This window comes from Sinocyclocheilus grahami, unplaced genomic scaffold (genome assembly GCF_001515645.1).
Source record: "Sinocyclocheilus grahami isolate Dianchi unplaced genomic scaffold, SAMN03320097.WGS_v1.1 scaffold1726.1, whole genome shotgun sequence".
NCBI lineage: Eukaryota > Metazoa > Chordata > Actinopteri > Cypriniformes > Cyprinidae > Sinocyclocheilus > Sinocyclocheilus grahami.
Window position 1 is genome coordinate 83,481 of NW_015506905.1, and position 4,718 is coordinate 88,198.

The window sequence follows — 4,718 nt, forward strand, 5'->3', positions numbered from 1 at the left end:
ATATATACATATACATATATAATTTATTTTTTATACGTTGATGCTTCAGTTCACCAATGTAGAATTTAGCCATAGCAATTAATATTTAAGTAACAAATAACTGCTTTTATTTTCATACATTTTGTAAACAGGGATTGGGATTCCTCCCATTGACTATTTTTTTTATATTATTCATTTAACATAAAGATTAAGAATCAAGCAATCAAGTTCACATTTTTTCAGTGTCTAATTTAGAAATAAGGCTGCTGTCAGTAAAATTTAGTTTTGTAAAGCAAACAGGAGATTCATATAGATCTCATAACGATTTAAAATACACTGTTAGACATTATCAGGCATTTTTACAGTAATATATTAGTACTAGTTACTGTAGGTCAAAACATCTACACTAAAACCTTTCCCTGTAAATTAATGGAAAAATACTGGCAACACTGTTCTTGCTGTGAGGAGACGTCTATAGTGTACATTTTTTAAAACACTTAAAATATTTTAAAGCCTATATTATTTTTTAACTCTACAGTTGTGTAGTAAAATTCACTTTAAAGATTCACTTTCTATTCATGAAGATGAAAAAAATTGCCAAAAATGTGATTTTTTTTACAGTCTCGTTTGTCATTCCTGAAACAGTATACGTAGGACGTAGGACAAACAAAACTTTTCTTCAAATTTTAAATGGATTATGTGACAAACCGTTTTTCTTGTTATAATGGGAAGATCTGCGAGTGCATAGAACTCCGTAAACGTGAAAACACGGGGGCCCCATTTGTTTTTACTTCTGTTGACAGGACATTGTTCACTTTAACCCTTTGGGTTCTATTGGTGAGAAAAGAGAGGTACCATTTAATTAAGTATGGGTTCACGTCTAACCGTATTAGTTTAGACACAAGGGTGTTAACTTGAATAGTATCAAACACAGATGAAAAGTCAAGAAATAATGCTCTAACATAAGAGTTCCATTTGTCTAGATGTTTAGTAACAATGTGCACTAAGGCAGCCACTGCATCCTCGGTACTGCTACCTTGTTTATATGCAAACTGACACTGATCAAGTTTCCCTTTGACATTATTAAACAAGTGTTTAAGTAGCATTCTTTCTAATCTTTTGCTAATTACTGAAGTTAGGGCTATGGGTCTATTATCATACATTCCTTTGGATAAAATGTTTTTAATATTGGTTTTATGATTGAGGTTTTCCATATTGTCGGAACCATATGTAAGTCAATGGAAGCTTGAAAGATTGGTTGCCACACTGGAGCTAGCTCACAAGCAAAGCTCTTAATGAGGTTCGGAGCACACCCATCCGGACCAACAGCTTTTCTAGTATTAACAGACCGAAATGTCTTCCTAACTTCCGCAACATCGATCACTATCTTTTGGAAGGAAGACAATACGATGTTAACTGGTTCATTGTTGCTTGTGGGTTCAAATCTTGTAAAAAATGTATTTAGTTCATTAGCAAAGCTGACTTCATTGTCTGTTACAATACATTTGTTTGGAGAGGATAAACCTGTCATCTTTTTCATGGTATCCCATACTTTCTTATTGTTTTTGGTTTTAAAGGCTTCTTCTAAACACTTTCTGTGAGCTTCTTTAGCTTTCCTCATTTTACTTATTATTTACTTACTTAATTTTCAGTCTCTTTCAGTTCTTTAGAAAATGCTACATTCCGTCTATTATAATTTATAATTTCCTTAATATCCTTGGTGACATAAGATTTGTTGTTTGGATATACTTTAATATTCTTTGTGGGTATTACCAGTTGCACACAAAAGTTAATATAGTCATTCATTACTTCAGTTCTTTCATCTAATGTTCCATCATGGAAAATTTCCCAGTTTGTACAATCAAAACAAGCTCTTAAGTTCTCTCTACTTTCATCTGACTATACTCTGATTACTTTCTTTTCCAATTTTCCTCTTTTTAACTTTTTGTATACTGGAATCATTCAGTACTGGTGGTCTACATTTAGATACATAGGCATTCTTGACATTCACAAAGCACTTGTCCAAAATATTATCTTTTCTTGTTCCTAGCTTAACATATTGTTAAAATCCTGGCAGCGCTTGTTCCAAATTGCACCGATTAAAATCTCCAAGCACAATAACAGGGGCTTCAGGGTAGCAGAGTTGCAGTTCATGTACCTTGTCAGCTATCAGACTGGCCACTTGTGATGGTTTGCCGCTGGGCGGGACATAGACGACAAATAGTAGGACACATCCGAATTCTCTTGGCAAGTAAAAGGGTCTTAGAATCATGCCAAGGATTTCTACATTGTGGTCACAGATCTTACATTTGACTGAGTGCGCACGGCACCACATGTCATTTATGTACACACATGTCCCCCCTCCTCTACTTTTTCCCGAGTCTTTATCCCTGTCTGCCCATAGCAAGGTGAAGCCAGGAAGTTCAAAAAGAGTGTCAGGCATTGTAGGTTGTAGCCAGCTTTCCTTAAGACATAATAAGGAAGCTTCACGGTATTCATTACAGTACCTTATGTACGATTTTAAGGTGTCCACTTTGTTGTTCAAAGAACGCAAATTGCTGAAGATAATGGAGGGTAGCGGCGGCCGGTTGAATCTCTGACGAAGACAAGTCCTTATGCCACCCCTTCTCCCACGATTCTTCCTTTTCGGTCTGACCACCTCCTTTGGTATATTTACTTCCACCAGGTTTTTTAGGTAACTTGTAACCATCCTTCGAGGCATCCTTGTATTTATCTCCAATAGAGCCTTTCGGCTGTACCGATGAAAGGGTAATGATGGTGATGAATTCAGACTGCTCAACTCCATTCTCTCGGTTCTCTCAGTTCCGTGTGCAGGCTCTGACCATGTTTCACAGGCACCAATAATCCTCAAAGTCAGAGCCAAAAATAGAACTTTTCGGACGATCATTCTTCCGCTTTTACCGAAGTCAAAAATATACTCATTACTTTACAACACAGAAAAACATACTACAAAAGAAAACAGACAAAGCAAACAAATGCTGAAACGCAGTGCACAGCCGAGCAGTGCACCGGAAGTGCCAGTGATATCTCAAAACAGGCTATAAAAAGTCACAACAAAAATACCAGAAAAACAATACATGCAAATAAAGAAAATAGTAAAACCATACAAAACCGTAATTTATTTATGCTGCAGTGCATGCTCAGAGTTTCATTTTATGCTGGCACCCAGCATGCATTGCCGCATGAAACTTCTGTTACCATTGTTGAGATTCTTGTGCTGAGTGTTGATGTCTGTGAGTGTCAATTAATACACTTAATCATCACCAAAGCACCTGATCTGTTTTATGTTTTTTTGCCATAATTTTGAACACAGAAAACATCACATAGAATGATTTAAGGACACTATTAAAGCAAACACTGACCTCCATAACGGTAACTACAAACTTTATTATTTTCAATAAAACTGTTATAGATTTCAATAAACCCAAACTGGTTTCACACTCAGTGTGAAAGGGTCTTAAAGCTGAAGCTGGAAGTCAGTTGTAGTTCTTGTGTGTCTGCTTGTTTCTCATTTTTTCTGTTCTTGTTTCTTTGTCATTCAGTGATTCTGCTTGTTATCATCAGGTGTTCATCAGTGTCTGGATTCACTCGCTTTCTTTCATTCACTCGGTCAAGTAAACTAATGTATAGAATAGTGAATGAGGATATAGAGAGAGTGTGATTTTGAACAAAGCCTCTCAGTGTCAACTTCGAGCTCTGTTAATTCACAGTATATTCCTGTAGGCTGCTTTCTTGAAAATGGCAAATATTACCCAGAATGCATTGTTTTCTACAGTATATTACTGTTTTTATAGAAAATGGTTTGTTACTGTCAGAATTTGGCAATTTAGGGGTGCCCAACCCTGCTCCTGGCAATCGACTGTCCTGCAAAGTTTAGCTCCAATTCTAATCAAAGACACCTGCCTTTAATTTTTAAGTGATCCTAAAGACCCTAATTAGTTGCCTCAGGTGTGTTTGATTAGGGTTGGAGCTGAACTTTGCAGGACAATCGATCGCCAGGAGCAGGGTTGGGCACCCCTGGTATAGAGTGTGATTCTGAACGCAGCTTCTGAGTGTCCACTTCGAGCTCTGTTAATTCACAGTATATTCCTGTAGGCTGCGTTCTCGAAAATGACAAATATTACCCAGAATGCATTGTTTTCTACAGTATATTACTGTTTTAATAAAAAGTGGTATGTTACTTTTAAAATGTTGCCATTTTTCTACAGCAAGGGTTTACAGTGTAGTTCATGGCAGTCCAGATTTCCCGTAAATGACCTGCAAAAAGGGTTGTGTAAATTCAACCTTTGGTAAATTGGCAGCTGCTATGTTGATTTTTTACGGGTTGAAAGAATTAGTGAACAGCATATATAGCCAAGAAAATATGTCAAAGACGTTTCAGCACAACATATGTGTTTTTCTGTAAATTAGTTTCAAATGTTACAAAGTTCTTCATAGGTGTTGACTGGACATGATATTATAAAATCATAATGTTAAAGGGCCCCTATTATGCTCATTTATATGTTCATAATTTTGTTTAGTCTACTAGAATATGTTTACATGATTTAATGTAAATAATAATAACAATTTACATTGCTGCAACACCTGTTTTCACCCTGTCTTAATGCCCTCTTTTAGTTTTTTAGTTTTTTTAAACTTCCTTCCAAAAAGCCCAGTCTGCTTTGATTGGTCAACTCAGACCACCTTCACAAGCACAACTTGTGCAGGACATTTTATAC